Source organism: Phymastichus coffea, unplaced genomic scaffold (assembly GCF_024137745.1).
Source record: "Phymastichus coffea isolate CEN01 unplaced genomic scaffold, Cenicafe_Pcof_1.1 PCOF00070, whole genome shotgun sequence".
Lineage (NCBI taxonomy): Eukaryota > Metazoa > Arthropoda > Insecta > Hymenoptera > Eulophidae > Phymastichus > Phymastichus coffea.
Window position 1 is genome coordinate 1343049 of NW_026706881.1, and position 6862 is coordinate 1349910.

Below are 6862 nucleotides of genomic sequence, written 5' to 3' on the forward strand. Positions count from 1 at the left end.
CGCTGTCCGCTCCGATGCTCCTGTGTTCGTCAACCTCCAAAATACTCTGTAAAATAAAGGCGGGATGTCTAGGTGACCGCTCTCTCTTGTAGCCTTGCTTCTCTCTTGTTCCTTGCTGTGGTGTTGTTGTTGTGGTTGTTATGTTGGTGTTATTGTTGTGACTGTTGCGATGATTATTGTTGTTGTTGTTGTTGTTACTGCCGCTGTTATTTCAGGCTCACTAAGATGGCCGCGCGAGCACACACGCCCGCGTCACCTCGCCGGTCGCCCACGCGTACCGGTGCCGGTTCCGCAATTTACACCAAATTCCAAGCAAGCACTCCGCGCACCGGGCACATATCACACACAACTTAAGTCTTCGGCGAGGGCGCGGGAACTCACAAACGCAACAAAGGCAATCGAAGAAAAATGTGTGCGCGCGGCGGACCGTGCGACTTCTCAGCAGATACTACCGATCCTCTCTTTTCAAGCCGGCGAGATGCGCGCGCAGGTCTGCCAACGACTCGCCGGCTTTCCCCTATCTTCTGTCTCTCTCTCTCTCGCTGCGCTCTCCACGTTGGCTCCCTCCAATCACCGCCGTTGCCGTCGCACCTCGAAAGAAAGAGCAAGACGGAGCAATTAGAGTGTGCTCAACTAACGCACTCTCCCAGCTCGGCGAGGCACACGGGGAATCAGTGAGAGCCCGGCGGAGAACAACGGTCGAGCCGTGATTCTCCGTCACAGCCCCCCCGAAGCAACCGATCCTTTTACCAGGATCGGCGGCTGTTTCCCCCGCTCTCACCGTCCGGGCGCCGTACTCGAACTGGGAGGATACCAAATAAAATAAAATAAAATAAAATAATATTAAAGGATTATGATGGTGGTGGGAATGGGAAAGAGAGCGAGTGGGAATCGAGAAATCAACGTAGGAACGTATCTCGCACCGTCATCGGAGAAACCCACCACCTTCGAGAAAACAATGGTAAAAGAAGGGGGTCAACTTGAAATAAACCAGAGGGGAAACAAATTGAATACAAATAAACCAAAAGAAAAAGGAACGATAAGCAGAGTCAAACATAACTTACCTCGTCGCTTCCCCGTTTTACCGATCTTCCTGACGGGGTGGAGGCTGCGAGAGCTCGCTCGCCTCAGCGACGAACCGCAGCCGGTCCCCAATCGACAGCCCGGCAAGGTATGCCAGGGCGATCGATCGAGGGGAGGGCGGCGATGGTGTCGATGGCTCCGGTGGCGCCAAAGATGGTAAAGTTACCGGCGCCACTGCCGGCATGACTGCCGAAGGCACCGGCGACGGCGCCACCGACGTCGCCGATGGTGGTGGCGACGTCCCTATCGACGCCGGTGACGGCGATGTGGAGGGGGTGGTTTCCGCTATCCCGTCGGCGTAACGCTCCAGCGCTTGCCAGCGTGGTGGAGCCCGGCACGGCATTCGGCCTGGTCCGGTCCCGGCCTGTCGGCCTGGTACCGGTTCGGCCTTTGCCGCTGCCGTGGCTTCCGACTGGAGCCCCGGCCGTTGGGTGGCGGATTCCTGCGTCGACGCGGTGGGGGGGGGGGGGGGGGTGCTCCCGACGCACCCGAGTTGGCGGCGAGAAGGGCCCTCTTCTTGGCCGGAACGCGCCTGGCTCCAGCCCGTGTCCTTCGGCGACGACGGCCATCCGGGTACACCTTCCAGAAAACGCCGTCGTCGTCGATGAACGGGCGCCACAAACTCGTCTGGCCCGACGCCTCCCCTCCAACCGCAGGTCCATCACCAGCCAACCCCGGTCCCGGGGGTGAACTCGACCCAGGGCTCTCCACCTCCATGGGGTCAGGTTTGTCCAGGTTCACCCCTTCGGGGAGAACCGGCTCGGCGCCCGAGGTCTGGGTTTGCCCAACCCCTCCGGACGCGTCTCGGTCCGCCTCACACCGGCTTGTCGCCTCTACTCTCGCAGTCGGGATTTTCTGCGCGGGCGGGCTGTCGCCGACGTAGCGGAACTCTACGTCCGTGGAGAAGTTGGGGAGCCGCCCAGCTTTCTTCTTCCTCGAGGGTTCGGGGACGTCCTCATCCTGGTACCCCTCGGGGGGGAAGAGACCCCGTCCCCCGGGCCGCATCGGTGGGAGCACCCTGCGTGGCCTTTCCTCTGGCTCGCCCGACGCCGGGAGGAACTGCACCCCGAGGGGGATTTTTACTTCCCGCCTCGGGGCGCGTGTTGGAACCTTTGGTTCCTCCCGGACCGTCGGTGGGGGGCCATGGTCCCCCTCCCTGGCCGCTCCAAATCGCAAACCCGGGGTGCCCGGTTCTATGCGGGTTTGTAGACCCCGGGTGCGGGCAGTTTGGAGGCCCATGGCCACCCCCGCGTAGGCGCGCCCAATCCGAGCGCGGGCCCGCGGTGCCCGGGAGGCCAAGTTGGCCAGCGCCTGCTGGAGCGGAAGCGCCTGACGAGCTGGGCCGGTGTTAAGGTGGTTGTCCCACTCGGCCCGACCCGGATGGGGAATCGACTCCAGCGGGACGAAGTTGGCTTTGAGAGCCTCCTTCTCCCGCTACTCCCGAGCCTGCCGTTCCAGGTGCGGCGGGAGAGGAGCAGCGGCCGGCGGCGCCGAAGGCGCGCCACCACTGGCCTCGCCCATCGCATCCGCGGCCGGCCCGAGAGTAGAGTCGGACTCTCCCTCAGGGTTTTGCCCATCAGGCCCGGGGCGAGGGGCGAGCCCCCGCACCTTAGGGGGGTCCGCGGGTGGTAGGTCCGCAGCGGCATGGCTGCCAGCTGCGGTTACCCCCGACCCCCCCAGAGACTCTGCGGGAGCCGTCGCCTTCCGCCCCTGAGTCGGGCCCACCAGCGCTTGAAGGTGGCCAATCTCCTCCTCCAAGCTCATGTCAAGAACCTCCTGTAAACAGACAAAGACAAGTAAAGCTCCCACACCGTACCCCTTTCGCAACTGGGTTAGTAGGACTGGAGTGACCCTCCACCAGATTAGTACAGAAGTTGGCATGCAACACTGAACAGATCGACGACTCAAACCGCTTGACCGTCAACGACCTATCAAGGCGAGAAAGGGTACTTCTCGGGAAAGGGGGAAGGGAGTGGAACGCGCGCCGTGATCTGCAAGAGTTCCCTAACTAGTGTCCTTTCTCCCTCTTATGTTCTAGGGTTCTCTTCGCGGCGGGACATACCGCTTCAGCTCCTTCACGTGCACGCGATCTACCTGTTTCTTGCTGTCCGTCGTCAGGACATATAATTCCGGGAACAGCACCTCTAGTACTTTGTACGGCCCGATGTACGAGGGGTTTAACTTCGCGTTCCTACCCTTCGCCGCATTAGAGAGGGTGTGCGACCTTCGCCACACCATGTCGCCCTCCCGGAACTGGGCAAACCGACGGCTACGGTCATAATGCCTCTTTTGTTTGTTCTGCGCCTGTTCAATGTGCCTAAGCACGAGGCTCCGCAGCGCGTTCAGGCGCTTCATCCGGTCGGCCTATTCCTCAGGAGAAAGACGCACGAACGGTCCTCTTTTTTCCACTTCTCTTCGTAAGCTTTTGGCTGGGCGTGGCTCTCTTCCGAAGTTCAGGAATGCGGGCGATACCCTCGTAGTCGATTGTACAGCCGTGTTTATCGCGTGCCGAAACTCGTGCAGGTGCTTATCCCAGTCGCGATGATCATGATCTACGAAGATCGAGATCAGGTCTTTAGCGTCTTGATCGCCCGCTCGCAAAAATCGGCCTGTTGGTGGTAGGGTGGACAGGGTACATGCTCAATCCCGTATTCCTTGAGGATGCCCCTGAATTCGGCCCCGCAATAGTTCTTACCACTGTCGCTCACTAAGTAATCGGGAATCTCCCATCTGAAAAGGATTAGTTCCTCGAGGGCATTCCCCAGGGTCTTTCCCGTAGCGACAGTGAGTGGCTTGAACTCCACCCATTTGGTGAACAGGTCTTGAAATACCGCCAGGTATTTATACCGATTCTTACTACGGGGTAGTTCGATTACATCCGTGGCAATGACTGCCCACGGACGCTCGACCACTCGCTTGCTCATTAAGCCCTTCGGTACGTCCTGTTCACCTTTGTAACGTTGGCATAGTTGGCATGCCTGCACAAACTTCTGCACATCGTACCACATACCCGGCCAGAAATACTCGCGAGCGATGCGGTCGTACGTTTTCTCGCGACCAAGATGTCCCACCGACGGTTCGCAATGAGCGTCTTGCATGACGCGTGATCGACGCTCCTCCGGTACGACGAGTCGCCAACACTGCTTCTTATGGGTTACTGGGTCCAGGAGTTCGTTGGTACCGTATCTGTACAGCATTCCGTCTTCGATTTTCCAATGCTGGAACTTCTGTGGTTTTGACTCCACGTCCTTCAACCGTTGAAGGTACCATGAATCGACAATATTGTCGAATGCTGCGATGTCCTCCTGGACCCGAACCCCTGTCCCACGAGATAACGCATCCGGGACATGGTGGAATGCCCCTTTGCGATACACCAGTTCGAAGTCCCATTGCTGTAGCTCAAGGATCCAGCGGGCCAACCGCCCCGAAGGATCTTTTTTATTTTTCAACCAAGTCAGAGCCGTAAGGTCGGTGACTGCAGTAAAATGCGCGCTCTCGATATACGGTCTGAACTTGTGAATGCCGAACAGCAAGACGAGGCATTCGAGCTCTGACACGGTGTAGTTCCTCTCGTATTCATTCAGTGTGCGGCTCGCGTAACATACCGGGTGGTCATACCCCTCGTCGTCCTTCTGTATCAGACATGCTCCGAGTGCATAGGACGACGCGTCGCAGTGCACATAGAACATCCGGGTAAAATCCGGACGCACCAGCACTGGGGCCTCGGTCAACGCTTGTTTTAGCGAATCAAACGCTTGTTGTTGTTCGAAGTCCCAGCGCCAGGCCTGGTTCCTGCGCAACAGCTTCGTTAGGGGTACTTTGAGATGTGACTCGTGCTTGACGAACCTGGAGTACCACCCGCACATTCCCAGGAACCGGCGCAACTGTTTGATGTTCCGCGGGGCTGGAAAGTCCAGAACGGGTTTCACGCGGTCGGGGTCTGGCCGCAGCCCGCTCTCGTCGAGAAGATACCCCAAAAACGTCACACTCGAGCAACCAAACTCACTCTTCTCGACGTTAATCTCCAGTCCCGCCTGAACCATGCGCTTCAGCGCCTTCTCGAGCCACACCAAGTGGTCCTCGAACGTTTCCGTGACTATAATCACGTCGTCGAGGTACTTGAACACGTGTGGCTCGAAGTCTGGTCCGAACAGTGCGTCCATCAAGCGCATGAAGGTTGCAGGGGCATTGACCAATCCGAAGATCATCCGGTTACATTCAAAAAAGACCGCAACCCGGCGCTCCAAAGGCTGTGTACTTTTTGTTGTCTTCTTGCAATGGTACTTGAAGATAAGCGCTCTTAAGGTCAATTTTGGAAATGTACCGGGCCCCTCGCAACCGATCGAGTATCACATCTACCCCCGGCATCGGATAAGCGTCGATGCGAGTGGTTTTGTTCACCGGTCGCAGGTCGATGCACAGGCGGTAGCTTCCGTCGTGCTTTTTAACGACCACCGGTGCGCTACACCAATCGCTCTGGGACGGACGGATTAACCCCTTTCTGTGCCAGTCCGCAATCTCCTGGCGGATGAATTCGGTGACCTGCGGGGAGTACCTGGGCATCGATGTCTTGATCGGCCTCGCACCCTGTACGTCGATGGCGTGTTCGATCAAGTCCGTTTGCGCCGGTGATTCCTTCGGCACCACTCGCCGCACCAGCGCCTCGATCTGTAGTCGCTGGGGTTCCTGCAGTGTCGAAAGCCCTCCAACTTCCGCAGCCAAGCTCAGGTTCCTCGGTCGGTCGGGAAAGTATATGCGGTTTTCTACTCTCTGCGCAAAGTGGTACCACATCTCCCGACCCTCGACACTCCATGTGTCCTCCTTGGCATTCAACCGAAATCCGAACGCACGGATGAAATCCTGTCCCAGAAACATATCGTACTGCAAATCCTGCTCGCACGCATATGCCTCTATTGACCGGACCACCGTGTCGATCTCGATCGTCAATCGCAGCTTCCCCAGCATACTGACTGATGTGCCCGAGAAACCATTCACCGCACCAGGGATTCTTTGCACTCGAGCTCGAAAGTCTTATGTGAGCCGGCGACTCACAACCGATACTTGTGCCCCTGTATCGAACAGGGCACTGTACGCTTTGCCGCCAATGAGCAGTATGAGTAGTGGACGGTTTTCCACGACTGCGTCTAGCATGGGATTCTCACCATCAGATGCAGCCGAACAGTCAGTCGTGACCTCCACGACCACCGCCCCCACCGGAACCGACGAAGCTTCCAGTTCCTTCGTCGTGTTCCTACCAACTGGAGCACACGCTGCATCCGATGGCGACCCAGAGGATCCCGATTGTTCATCGGTGTCCACCGACGTCTCAGACGAGGGGGCAACCCGTGGCGATGGCTCGCCGGCGGGCACTGTCACCCTCGGCCGACGCCTCCCGCTCTCCGGTGCCTCACGCGAGTCCTGGCATTCCTCATCGTCTGTCACTCGCCAACGGCTCTCAAGACGTTCTTCGAGCTCTACCCAATAATCCCCGTCCGTCCCTGTCTCCTCTCGACCTTGAACTCGTACCTTTAGGTCGAATTCATCGTGCCCGAGTTCTGCAGCCCACTGCGGGTCATTGCCGAGAGCGTTGGGCCACCACTCCCCGCAGGCCGGTTTTCCGCCAGCCTCCGTATTGGCTCGCAATTTGCGCAGGTGCGGAATGTGCAGATGGGCGCCTGACAGTTCTGGCACGATTCTTTCGACCTACTCAGAGGGCAACCCGGGGCGTAGTGTCCTGGCTGATGACATCGGAAGCAAATTGGGCTTCCCTGCACTGGGT